Genomic DNA, 14,630 nt, shown 5'->3' on the forward strand with positions numbered 1-14,630 from the left:
CTGCCTAAACAAGGAAAATTGCAATGTGTTGCTTGTGCCATTTATAAGTTAACCTTGATTGTGAGTTCTGTGGATGAGTACTTAGCCCCATAAAGGAAGAAAAACACCAGTTTTGTGCAGTGGAAAGGCTTATGGCTAATTATATTTCATTTAGATTGCAAAAAAAGATCATTCATCCCCATGCACACACCATGCATGCTTCTTTCTTTCTCTCAAGACCCAATATTTCTTTAGGCTGGTCTGAGACTCTTTGAGGCCAGTCTAGAATAGACAAGATGGCCAACTAGAATTTTGGCAATGCTGAGGGTTATTTTATAATAGCCCGTTCAATGAATAATCTAAACAAGAGGATGGCAAAGAGCAATAGGTGTTTAAATTAGTAGAGACATAATGTTGAAATACTGCTACCCAGAGCTGGCTTTTTGGGTATTGTAAGCAGGGATAAACTAGATGACTATTCAAGAGACTGAAACTGCAGAAACAGACAATAGGAATGCCAAAAGTAAAAACAGGGAGACAGCAACATATTAGTCTGCAGAGGAAGTATAAGATGGTTGTTTCAATGTCATTCAGGGCAATATATTTCAGAGGATGTAGACATCTTGTAATGGGAGAGGTGAGGGAAGGCTACCACAGAATCAATTAGAAAGTCTTCATAGAAACAGATTTCAATGTCATTGACATCACTGAAGAAGGAAAGATATCATTTGAGAATCTGCAATGAAATTTTAGGTTCCAGGACACCATTGGAGGGTACCTGCAAGTTACTCAACAAAGGTGTTTTATATGTACAACTACTAAAAAGTAGTTTTCTGTCACTTCTGTTATTACAATCATCTTGTTGCAATCCAAACTAAATTGATGCTTGATTTAGGACCTCATCACATTGAAATCCAATTTATGGACATTAGCAGGGGGATTTGCCATAAATCATGGCAAATCTGGCAGGGAGCAGGAAACCCATCATCCCACACCCCACATTGCTCACATCATCCACTTACTTATCCCACCAGTGGAGAGAGTGTTACAACCCGGCTCCCCCTGTAGTAGTCCCATTCTTCTCTATGAGATCAACATTGTGGGATGCTTGCAGCATGCTGGAAGAATCGAGTCCCACCAGAAGCAGATATGTGTCATCTGATAGCATCCAATATGCTCTGTCCCACCAGTGTGCTGCAAGCATCCTAGGACACTGAAAATCACTAATGTGATGAGGTCCTTAGTTGAAAGATATTCATTTGTTCAAATGTATGTCCCAGAATGAGAAAAGTAGAAACTTCAAGCCTGTTATGATATGTGCCTCCATTTGTGACATAGAAATAGAATAACAGAATCATACTTGGAAGAGACCTTGTGATTTTCTGTGTGTGGAGCACAGCTGAAACATTTTCTTCAGGTCTATTATAAACATTGCACATTATTGCTGACAGATTTGTGTAAAATTCAGAAACCTTTTACTGTTGCCAAATTTTTCTTGGCCCCAACATTGAGCTAAGTGGACCCATTTGAGGTTAGCTCCCACAGTTTACGAAGCAATGGTCTAGAAATCATAAATAAGCTTCAAAATGAAATTTGGCACAGCATATAAGGAAATATCATAATCTGTTATCCAAATGATTTACATGTATCATATAAAAGTGAAAGCAATCCTCACTCCACTTCCCAAAACTAAGCAATGGAAGACTTCACATCTGCTGATTTTTTTTAAACTGCCTTTATGAGGATTTTCACGCTAACTGGGAATAACTTGAATTGATTTCCAGGGAGAGGTTGAGCATCCCAAATTCAGAATTCAAAAATACTCCAAAGTTGTCCACATGGGTAGCTGAGATAGTGATATCTTTGCTTTCTGATGGCTCAGTGTACATAACCTTTATTTCATACACAAAATTATTAAAACTATTGCATAAAATTACCTTCAGATTATGTGTATAAGGCAGGCACGGGCAAACTTGGGCCATCCAGGTACTTTGGACTTCAACTCCCACAATTCCAAACAGCCTCAGGCCCCTTCCTTTCCCCTCTCAGCTGACGTGGTTGAGGGGCAAAAAGAAGAGTCCTGCAGCTGTTAGAAATTGGGGGGGCGGGTTGAAGACCAAAACACCTGGACAGCCCAAGTTTGCCCATGCCTGGTATAAGGTGTATATGTAGCACAAATGAATGTAATGTTTAGACTTGTCTTCTCTTCAAGAGATCTCATTAAGTGTGTGTGTGTGTGTGTGTGTGTGTGCAAATACAGGTAGTCCACAACCCAAAGAAATCCAAACTCTGAAAAAAGTTTTGTTTCCAAGCATTTTCAATAAGGAATACTCAAATGGTATACTGTTCTATCTTTCTTGAGATAGCTCAATGAGATGCTGAGAACATTAGAACAGCTAGTGACAGTGACTAACAATATCTTCACACAGTGTGGATATATACAAAAGGATGGTAAAGCAACATTGAAAGGAATATGTCATTGAGCAATAGATAGCTGTGCTGTACATTCCTTGTCAGACTGAAATGGGAGAAAAGTAAAGAAAACTCTTTGTGGTTAAGGCTGATCAGGTGCGTATTATTGAATGCTAATGTAAAACATAATTCTGGCATTAAGTACAGTCAAAGTGGGGAGTAGAGACATAGGATGGGTATAAAGAGTACAGTTATCAGTGGAAAGGATATAAATACTTCTGGAGAAAAGTTTACAATTAACCTCACACTATATTTCACCAAGACCCCAGAAGTCAGTGCTCCCAAAGATTCATACTCGAACGTGGAATTAGTGATATACAGCATTTTCCATCTAAATAAATGATTTCAGATACTCTAGCCAATCTTCTGTCCAGAGACAGTGATTAGAATTTACAACAGAAGATAAATATTTTGGATTGGTGTACATGACATTGAGAAATGATGTTGAGATGTGATGGCACATAAATAATAGTTTGTGCAATACTAAGAGTATAATGGCTTGCTGCAAGAGTCATTCTGTTTCTTTTCTGAGTCATTCTGTTTCCTCTCTATTGTTGCTACTGATGTCAAGCTGCATAAGGTTTTAAAGTTTAAAACTTAAAGCAGATGACCCATGTTAAAATCCCCATTCAGTCAGAGAGGTCAGTGGGTGACCATGGCCCAAATACTACCATTCAGCAGAAACTACCACAAATGCTACTGGGAGAATAAAATGAGGTGTGGAAGAATGGTTTACCTTTGATCCTTAGAAGGAAAAGTTGTTTGACAGTGTAATTATTAATTAAGCACTGTTGCTTACAGGCTTTAGTTGCACCAAGGGATTCCTAAAGTGCATGTCTGCTGCATGTGAGTTTGTTGATTTTCTGAGTTATTTAATACTCTGCTAAGGAATGCATGTTTGGTGCATTCCCAAAATGTGCACAGGTAAAGTATGGTGGCACTTCTTTTTTATGGACAGTATATATCAAATGGAATTATTCAACTTTTAAATGAACACTTTTATTTGCCTGAAACTTAATGACATGGAAATTTCAAAGGCTCAACCTTTTTGAGGTCCTCCAGTTTCAGTCAGGAAATGCAGGGCCCTTCTACACTACCATATAAAATCCAGATTGTTTGCTTTCAATTGGATTATATGACAATGTGGATTTATATAATCCAGTTCAAATCAGATTATCTCTATTGATAACCTGGATTATATGGCAGTGTAAAAGAGGCCTCATTGACTCCATACACTAAATTGCTTCCTCTTCCCCTACAGAAATTGATATGTATTTTCCTCTTAAGCTGTGTGTGTTTTGGGCATGTTTCTCAACTGTATTCTTTTCATGACTTCACCAGTGTGAACAAGCTATTTCTGTTTGTTTTGAATCTAACCAGCTTTTAATTCCAACTTTAGAAGTTTATATAAGTGCATTAGCAATCAAGCTTTGTGTCATAGGTGAAGGTTGGAGAGATAATTTGCAACTTGATTATGTAGAATAACAGACCCTAACAGAAGGAAGCTAAAGCATAAGAATAAAGCAGATTGCACCTTTGGAGATTCAGCTGTCTTATAGCTGTTTTTATGAAATGTGTAAGCTTAGTGTTGTGCTGAAAAGCCCTAAAGAATTAGAGAGGCCAGTGATATAAATTTATTGTGACATTAGCCTGAGAGGAAAAGCTGTGTTCAGTTAGAAAAAAGTGAAAAGAACTCTCCCAAAAACACAATGCAGAAAAACAAATACCAGTAAATCTGAATGACTAATCAACATAATTGTCAAAGGAAAGTTATAATATTAAATCCTAATTTAAATAGCTAATTTCAACGTTTTCAGTTCAGTTAGAAAAATGTATAACATTTTCTTCAAATCTGGGCAAGGAAGACTGGATTTAAATCATCTTGTTTATTCCTTTGTAATGATTCATTTGTCATGGAATGGGAATTTAGTTATATCAAAAGAATTTTCACTGTGAAATCCATGCTGCCACAAATCTTTTCCAAAGCTCTAGTTGTACTGCATTCCAGTGAAAACAAATACCTTGGTTTCAAGTCAATCTGCACCTTAAACAGTGAGGTGGTAATCTGAGAGCCCGCCCATGCAGCCATATAACCCAGGCCAGTTCCACACAGTGGAAAACTCTGTGCCGAACTGGGTTAAAACAACCCGGGATGAGGCAGACCAGCCCCAAAAGCCAGCGCTTTCTGTGGGAGGTGTCTAGATGTGCTTCTGGTACCTTTCGGGAGAACATCCAGAAACCCAAACCACCACCCCCTCCCCCCCAAAAATTCTTAAAAATAAAATTACTTATTTGGTTGCCATTAAACTGCTGCCAGAGCATTCCTGGTGTGTAAAAATTATGAGCCAGAAGAAGGGGGTGAGGAGGAAAATCACTCCTAACCCCCGCCTTTCTCCTAGCAAATCATTTTTATGTGCCAGGAGAGCTCTGTCAGAAACTTAATGGCAGCTGGGTAAGTAATTTTATTTGTTAAATTCTTTGGGAAGGGGGTTGGTGGCCTCAGGGTTTTCAGGGCTGATTCAGCACAGAAAACCGAAGAGGAATCTGTGAACTGACCCTTTCAGAGTCCCAGGACCCACAGGGTCCATACTGCATTAGACCTGGATCTTTCAGGAAGACCCAAGTCTAATGAGACCCAAGTATCAAATTAATTCAGGAGAAAGCAGAGTTTTACTGGAGATGTCGTTTGGACACCTTCAGTAAAACTGTGGGAGCTCCTGCATTATGGACCCTGTGTGGAAGGGTCACCAGAATATCAAGGCAGATAATCCACATTATCTACTTTGGACTGGTTATCTGAGTTGACACTGTCATATAATCTAGTCCAATGTGGATTTTATACGGATGTGTGGAAGACCAATCTCTGATCTCTGACAAAATTGACAATCAGGTGAAGGATCCTAAAAGCCAAAGTTAATTGGCTATTACCAAACTAAAGAAAATAATATGGAAATTATATAGATTATATGGGAAAATATGCATTTTCTGGAACTCTTGTATAATTTACTGAAGCCCTTTGAACTAAATGGTTCACTCATGTAGTATGTAGTAGGAAATTTACAATTTTCAGAAATACTCCTGCGTGTTGCATTTTGTAGTATTTTGTTAAAGCCTTTGGAACTAAGGACATTGCCTTTGGGAGTGAAAAGCTGAGGACAATTCTTCTACTCAGTTTATCAACTTCTGATCCTTCAGAGTTTATTGTTTAACAAATAAACCATGAGAAAGAAGCTATTGCCTTCCGGGAATGTCAGGCAGGATTACTGAAATACATGAATACAATTTATGTAAACATATAAAATAGTATTTTGGCAAACTGCACAGTTGTAAGTATAACCATTCTATCTTTCAGTCCACTGACCTTCAATTTTGTGCTGGCAAACAAAGGGACAGATGCAATTTTTTAAAGATACAGATGATAAAATGTAGGTGTGTTATCTTTTAACCAAAGCAATTTATATCAGGAATTGGAGAGCAAACATATATAAAAAATAAAGTTGTGGGTAACAATAAAAAAAAGTTTTAAAAGGCTTTGCATATTAGCATCTTCACAAAGGTGACAAAATTGAATAGGTAACATTAATAAGATTGCCCTTATTTCAATCCATATGCTTTTTGTGGTCTTGTTATTCCATCTGTTGGTTATTATTTATTTAGATAAATTATTATTTATTATTTATTCAGATAAACACAGAGTTTAAATAACCATTAATTAAAGTACTGTTGACAAAAAAAATATTAACATATTTTCTTGCCCTTGCTGGGTCAAATGTCTCAACATGTCAAATCATTCTGTCAAAAAAAATTAACTGGTATGAGGCTTTTCACTCATGGACAAGATAAACAATATTCAGCACTTTTATTTTATATTATCAGTTGCAATAACAAAAAAGTACATATGCTATTTTATACAAAGGTAATGGTTTTGCATGAAGTATACTTCACATGTTAACTAATTTCGTGTGAAGAAACATTTTTTGATCAGAAAGTGCTGAAATTATAAAATTTTATTTTAAAAAATTATACCTAAAACTCTCATTTTGTGCATTTTTGGTCAATATGTGTTTGTAATTGGTGGAATATTTTTTGTATGTAAAACTTGTAATTTTATCCGGAATGAAAAGTAATGATTAACATCCCTATATAACACATGGCTTTGGCAGCTTGATTTCCAATTTTGTTTTGAATCAATGGATCCTTTTTGGAAATGTAAATACAGTTTATGACCCCTTTCCATCCAAAACAGGACTGCCATAGATACCTAGTGTTTGAGATCCTTTGAAAAAAAAAGACTGGTTAATTTTAAATACTAGCAATCTCATTTAGAATCAAAGTAGTATACATTCAGAAAATGCATTGCTAACCACACTGCCCACTGTTTTTTTTTTAAGTTTAAACTGGTATATAGTTGAAAAATAAGACCACTTTTAAGAATGTTCTTGAAATTCAGTAGCCAAAGTGACCACACTTGTATTTTCTTTCTATCCTTTCACATGTATTTCACACCAACTGATTCAGAAAATGAAAATTAACAATGAATATTACCTAATCATTATTATTATTTATTTACTTCATTTCTACCCTGCCTTTCTCAACCCAGGAGGGGACTCAAGGCTGCTTACAAATCTGGCAAAATTAAATGCCACACAGGTAAACAATAAAACACATCTCATAAAAAAACAATCTAAGCATATAAGCAATTAAAACACTTAACAAACAGCTTAAATAGAAGTGCTTGACAGAAATTGTATTTTCAAAATCAAAAATACTAACTTTCTACCATAGAACCAGTGAGGTCTTTACCTGAATTTTTCACTTAACCAGAGAACTGTTCACTAAGTTAGACTGACATTTTAAAGTAGTTGTCATTGGCACCCATATCACTTGCAGTATCCAGCCAGATTTTATAAACTCTCCCTCCCTTATAGTTAATGTCAGTTTTTTAGCCAGTGTGGTTCTGCAATTTCTTTACTTTTAACTTTGTGTAAGTGAAGAGAAGTGGCAGTTAAGGCAACCTATAAACCTCTACAGAGGAACTTGACACTCGGAGAATAATGTGTTCAGCATAAACCTGCTGAGCTTGATGTTGTGAAGAAACGCAATATTAGCAAAGAAAGCAAAGGATAAAACTGTGGGAGAGATATTTTTCTTGACTTTTTCTTTTTTTTAACTTGTTTTGGAAGTATTTTCTTCCTTTCCAGACTGCTGAATCTGAAGTTTTCAGTTGCATAATGAGAAGAAAGTTAGCACAGGGGGAATGCAATCAGATGTTATGCTGTAAATGCATGCAGTCACAGTAGCATAGTAATGTTAATGTCATAGAAATAAAAAAAAGCCTCATTTTAAAAAATCTACTGTTCAGTAGAAAGCCAATCATTGTTTTAATAAATGCCAAGAAAAAGGAATGGTAGATAGATCTAAAATAAAATTAACCACTGGAGAACATACACATTAGCCAGTAAAAGTATGTGTTTATCGCTATGTGTATTTTTAGTAGGAGACTAAATAAAGCAACGTAATAATTAAGATGGTTTTTAAGGATTTTTTAAACTTATTTTCTTGTTTCAGTATCAGCCAGCATGGATTAAAATTAAATTGAAATTATGATTTCATTTTTCAAGAACCCCCTCTCTATTTAAATTATTGATTTGGCTCCCATCTAGGTAGATAAGAAAGCTTGTACTGACCGCCTTTTGTTTTGTTTTTAAATAAAAAACCCTACAATAAAATGCCAAAAATGCCAAAAAGAATGGCATTGAAATTCCAGTGTATTTCCTGGTACAAAAAAGTTCAATGTTCATGGAAGTTTTTATAGCTGCTGAATCACAAATACCCAAACACCCGACATCAGGAAACATTTTGTTCACATGACCTAGAATTAGGTTGTTGTAGGTTTTTTTGGGCTATATGGCCATGTTCTAGAGGCATTTCTCCTGACATTTTGCCTGCATCTATGGCAAGCATCCTCAGAGGTAGTGATGTCTGTTGGAACTAGGAAAAAGGGTTTATATATCTGTGGAATGACCATATAGCCCGAAAAAACCTACAACAACCCAGTGATTCCGGCGATAAAAGCCTTCGACAATACAATGACCTAGAATTTTTGTTTCCAGCAGCTGGCAGTCCTTTTTTCTTTTGCAAAAAGCAAGTAAGCAATATTATTTCCAATAAATATATCTGCTGCCATTTCCCATTCAAATCAACAGAATCTTTTATTTGAAACCTAAACAGTAAGAACTTAACACCGTCCCTGCAGGAAAATAGCTGATGTTATTTATGTGCAAGAAAACTTTATATCTATCTTTATAATAAAATAGCCTTTACTGAGAGAAATGTTCCCCAGTGAAGAAATATTTTATGCTAGGTATCTGTCAAGAAGGAGAACCTGATACTTTGGTGTTAAAGTAGTTTTTCTGAGCAAATTTCCCACATGTATTGCTCTGCAGTTTCTTGTCAATTACGTTATTATAGGAATAACAACGCATGAGGAGGGATGCATGTGCCCTGTTGAACAGTAACCATTGTATATTAGTTCTTTGTTTAGCAGCCTTCTGAAATTTTAAGCTGTTGAATAAATTGTCCTCACCCCAGTTTGTTTGCAGGTTTGCTAACATATGGTTCAGTTATTGTGTTGTCATGAGGTAAACAAGCTGAGTAATCCATGATGTACCAACCTGGTGGCTCAGGTCAGTTTCTCTTCCGAGGATTTCAGTCATTATGTTAGATTCCCACTACAATTTTATAAAATTTCCTGAGACTATTTCTGAAATGCACTACTTTTGTAGGTGTTATGTAAATTAATGTTCTAAAAGACAGCCACTTTATCAGTGGCATCATTCTTATTTCCTTCTGAAATCTCAAGTGACTTGTGAGTTCACAGCATCTCTTCAGAGTCATCATTTCTCTGAAATTGCAGTCCCCTGACACAAGTGTCACATTTCCTCCAAGGCTTTATGATATCCATGATACACCCTGCCCTCTGACTGACCACAAGCAGTAAGTCAGCATATGTCTTTAGTTCAGTGATGTCTTCCATTCTTTATCTTGAAAAGGGTTTCTCTTATTCCATATCCTTGTATTAATGAATGCTTTCAGTGAAGAACACTTCCAGATTTCCAGTACTTCGAATTTACACCCTTCTTTGCCTCTGAGCCAGGCCTGTAACCAGGATTTTGATTTGGGGGGGGGGGGTGAGTTTGATTCAGAGGGGGCTGAGGATCTACCCTAGCAAACCTTTTGTATCGTTATTACAATACCCCCATGCATATGGGATATATTGAGCATGGTGATCAGATCATGATATGAATAAACATAACTGTTGAAATAATGTACCAGTAAGGCCTTCTTGCGGACCACCCTGAGAATTTCAGGGGGGGGGGGGCTGAAGCCCCTCAAGCGCCCCCCCCCCCACCACCACCGGCTACATGCCTGCAGAGCATTCTACAATTATACACTTCAGTGAAATGTCTACCAATTTTTCCATCCCTTCCTTACATGACAATACTATTTGATACACAACAAGAGTAGTATGCAGTAAACAAGACCACTATGCTGGCTTTTTGTACACGTCGGACACTACCCAAGTGTCTAGGATTGTGTGATGTATCGGCTAACAATGCATGCAGATCCAAGTAAGGTGGCCTTTTGCAGCTGACAGATGGTAATTTTGTCAGCACTGATTGTTTTTAAGTGCAGGTCAAGGTCTTTAGGCACTGCACCCAGTGTGCTGATCACCACTGGGACCATCTTTACTAGCTTATGCCAGAGTCATGACAATTCGATCTTTAAATCCTCATATCATGTAAGCTTTTCCAGTTGCTTCCCACCAATTCTGCAACATTAACAATCCATATTTTGGTTTTTTCCCACAATCATGAAGTCAGGAGTATTGTGCTTCAAAACTCTGTCAGTCTGGATTCGGAAGTCCCAGAGTAGTTTGATGTGTTCATTTTCTGTAACTTTTTCAGGCTTGCGATCCCACCAGTTCTTTGTCACCGACAGATGTTATTTGTGGCACAAGTTCCAGTGGATCATCTGAGCAATGGTATTATGCCTATGCTTGTAGTCCTTCTGAATGATCTTCTTGAAGCAGCTGAGGATGTGATCAATCATTTTGTCTGTTTCTTGCAGAGTCTACACTTGGAATCTGTCATCAACTTTTGAATTCTGGCTTTGATGGCATTTGTTCTAATTGCTTGTTCTTGGGTTGCAAGAATCAGGCCCTCAGTCTCCTTTTTCAAAGTTCCATTTTTGAGCCACATCCATGTTTTCTCCTTGTCGGTCTTGCTCTCAATTTTTCCCAGGACCTTCTTTGGCCAGTTTTCACTTCTGCTCTGCATTGTATTTTTGCGGTATTCACTCTTTGTCTTTTACACTTTAAGCAGTTTTCTGCTATTCACTTCCATCAATGTTTGTTCTTGGCTGTCTTTCACATAATCTGCCAGTGCAGATTTCTCTTCTTCTACCATTTGTTTCACTTGCAGAAGCCCTCTGCCTCCTAATTTTCTGGGCAGATAAAGTCTGTTGACATCACTGTGTGGATGTAATGAGTAGTAGATTGTCATCAGTTTTCTTGTTTTTCTGTCTAGATCATGCAGCTCTGCTTATGTGCAGTTCCAGCAGTTGTTGTTATTGTTATTATTGTTGTTATTACCCTGCTTTATCTCTCCAAAGAAGACTCAAAGAGGTTATCTGTACTTGACCCCTCTTGGACTTTGTATAAGTATGCTATGATACCCATATGTTTCGCATATATCTTGCTTACTGGTCTGGCTGAGAAAAGCACCACTTCCTTTTAGAGTCCCAAAGAAGCGAGATGGCTGTGTCCCCATAGGCCCAATACCCCATTAGGAAGACCCAGATCCAACGGGTTATCAAATTAATTCAGAACAAAGCAAATGTTTGGATGCCTTGTGTAAAACAAAAACAGGTCCCAGATATCTTTTGGCCTGTCTGGATGGGCTCTGAGATGGATAAATTATTGTTAAAAATTATTGTTAAAAATCATTAGACAATTTTGCACAGGACTGGAAGCTTTTCTTAACTTTTATGAAGCAGCAGCAAAATAATGAAAATGCTTGTTGGTTTTGAGAATTAATGTTTTTGTGTGTGGTTAGGACATAAAAGTACCCTAATAGCATAATGCAGCAGATTTGTTGTTTTTCATTCCAACCATTCCAGCCATTTTGGTGTCTTATATATATATATATATATATATATGAGTATATTTGAGAGATCAAAGTGGTTGGAATACACACACACACACACACATATATGGGGGGGGGGGAGAGAGTGAGTGAGTTAGTAGCTGAAAGTCATAGACATTGTGTACAATTTTTTTCTGGTGACAGTATCATAAATGCTTGCCATCCATGTCAAGTTCTGCATGAATTCTGCTGTAAAACATGTCTCTGTGAGGCTAAAATAACCAATCTGAGTGGACAATGGTTAAATGCAACTTCTTTTTATAGTTATAAAATGTTTTTTTTAATAATGGTGTAAACCCCATAACTAAAATGTGTTAGTTTGCAATTTAGTAGAATTGTTTACAATATCTATAGCATGTACTTTAAAGTAAGTAAAGTAAGTAAAGTAAGTTTTTATGTGTCGAGCTGTAGATGCTGCATCATTACTTTGGCAATGCTTAGAAGTTAACCACTCATGCAAGCACAACATCACTTAGGCCTGAATGCAATTGGACATTACAATTGAGCCATTGAATAAATGGCAGTTTGGTCAACAGTTATGTAAGGATTTAGGCCATCACTTATTAAACTATTTTTTAAGTCGCATTCATATTTCAGTTTACTTCTGCAGTATTACTGTAGCTGATACATACATAGTACATACATACATACTTATTTATACAGCACTCACCTCCCCATCTGTAAACTTCTAGGTGGGTTGCCAGGTATTATACATTTATACATGGGACAGTCCCTCAAAGGAACAGAGAGGGTGACAGACACAATAGGCTCTACCAGAGCCATATTAATATAACTGGCCACCCAGAGACAGCTATAATATTTCTTCTCATTAATGATCTCTGTAAATCACACATTTGGGTAATCTGCACACGCACAAAGCATTGTTCTGAACCCTAGAATTACTAGGCAGAAAAAGTTTTGGCAGTAATCTCACCCACCATCCTGAGACTGTATAAAGTACGGTTGCCGCCAAACCCCCTCCGTTTCTTTCATCTGCACTGCAGCCAGTTCAGGAACCTTAGCGATTTGAGCTCGTTAGTTCTTCAGACTTTGCCCATTCTTCTACAGTTTGGACTGCTTTATTCTCTGGCAAGAGCCCCATTCCAACCTTATGTTGTCAAGGCTCCCACTTTCGAGTCATCTCATTCTGTGAGTACAGTACTTACGGCCTAGTCCAGTATGGCCTCCATGACTTGCTTTGAGCACTGTGAGCAGTGTTCAGGTAAACTTGCTGGCACAGTTGGGCATTCCAAGTTCCTTTTTTGCTTCAGTGAAGGACATTCTATCCACTCCTGAATTCATCGCCAGACCTTTATGCCTCAAACAAGGAATAATTGGGAGGCAAGGCTTCGTTCCTCCTTGTACCAGCAAGCCCTCTCACCTTCCTCCTCAGCTTCGGCTTTGACTTCAACCTTGAAGTTGCAGATTGGGTCAAAGCATTTAGATGTGGCTTCTCAGCACCAGTCCCTGCATCCACTTTGGGGAAACCTGTTCTTTTTTCAGTGTCTTCGATGAAAGTGGCTATGGAACATTCAGCAGAGGAAGTGACTATTTGTCATTAGAAGAAGATGAAGTCCAAGGAGTAAGGATTCGATATTGGAATGATGGATCTGACCACCTGACATCGAGAGGAGGTCTGCGTGTGGAAGAAAATTGTGATATCTGCATTGAGACATCAGAACGCAGCTGAACCAATGTCACCTTGGCCACTATGAGGTGATCAGGATAATAAATAATAATTAAACTTTATTTATATCCTGTCCTATCACCCCAAGGGGACTCAGGGCAGTTTTCAACAAAAAATAGCAAGCGATGCCATTTCTGATCAATGATAACTATGCATAGTATTCTAATCCTCTTCCTCCTCTCTATATGCAAGAAAACATAAATGTGTTTTAGCTTTTTTTTAAAAAAAAAAGAGAGAGTAGAGAGGGTGACATTTTTATTTCTTTAGGGAGAGAGTTAAAGAGGCAGAGGGCAATCACAGTGAAGTCCCCACCCCCTCGTTCTCAACAGCTACACTTGTGGTGGGGGTGGGACCGAGAGCAGAGCCTCCTCTGCTGACCACAGTGCCCATGGTTGGGCAGCAACCATACCTTGTAAAGTCTCGAGATGGTGGGCTGGGTTACCACCAAAACTTTTTCTGCCTAGTGATTCTAGAAGGTTCCAAACAGTGCTTATGTGAATTCACAGATGACCACTCAAAGAAATACAGTTAGGGGTAAGCAACTTGTCCTTGCTTTAAAAATGTTTTAACTTTTAAATAGTAAATAATAGTAAATAAACTTGCATTGTCTTAAAAATTCTAGAATTGTATCTCATCGCCTATGTTTGTTGTCTTTTTATTGAAACTTTTCCCTGCTTTTTATGCTTAATGATAATGTGTACAAATATGAAAAAAGCCAGCAGATGCAAAAGCAGCAGTGGTGGCAGTCAGATGTTGAAAGTCACAGGAAATAACAGCAAGGGTGGGGCAAAGGCAGAAATGGTGTCTATAAGAGGAAATGGTGGTAGGCTCTAAGTCAACTATTTCTGAAAGCCCAGTCTCTAAAAGATTAAGGTCCTAGAAATTACTTAGAAAAAGATTTATGCCAAGGCATGTCAGTAAGCTATCTCTCCCCAAATACCTTGGTTCTCACCACCACCATCCCTCCCAGCATATGGAAATAGGATATTCAAACTGAGCAGTTGCCTTCTTCTATGGATGCTGCTGCTGCATCTTTTGCTTTCTTCTAATCCATGTACAGGCAAAGAAAAAGCACAACCACTAACACAGGGGTCACAATTGTGCAGCCTATAGGCAGCATACATCCCTTTGAAGATTATGTGTGGCCTTGGATGACTGAATCTGTTGGTATCATTAAGGCTTTTCCCCATCACTTTTCTTAATGAATCTAAGAAAATGAAGTTTGTAAATGTATATTGCATCTACCTTAATGAGTCCCGTTAAAGTCAGAGAAATATATGGTACTT

At 37.7% G+C, this 14,630-nt stretch overlaps 1 protein-coding gene across 6 annotated transcripts in view; it reads left to right on the top strand.

The window, feature by feature from the left end:
• Positions 1–14,630, top strand: part of GABRA2 (gamma-aminobutyric acid type A receptor subunit alpha2) — a 92,919-nt gene that overhangs the window by 51,847 nt on the left and 26,442 nt on the right. The gene's annotated exons all lie outside the window — the stretch shown is intronic.

Source organism: Anolis sagrei, chromosome 5, assembly GCF_037176765.1.
Source record: "Anolis sagrei isolate rAnoSag1 chromosome 5, rAnoSag1.mat, whole genome shotgun sequence".
In the NCBI taxonomy this organism is placed as follows: domain Eukaryota; kingdom Metazoa; phylum Chordata; class Lepidosauria; order Squamata; family Dactyloidae; genus Anolis; species Anolis sagrei.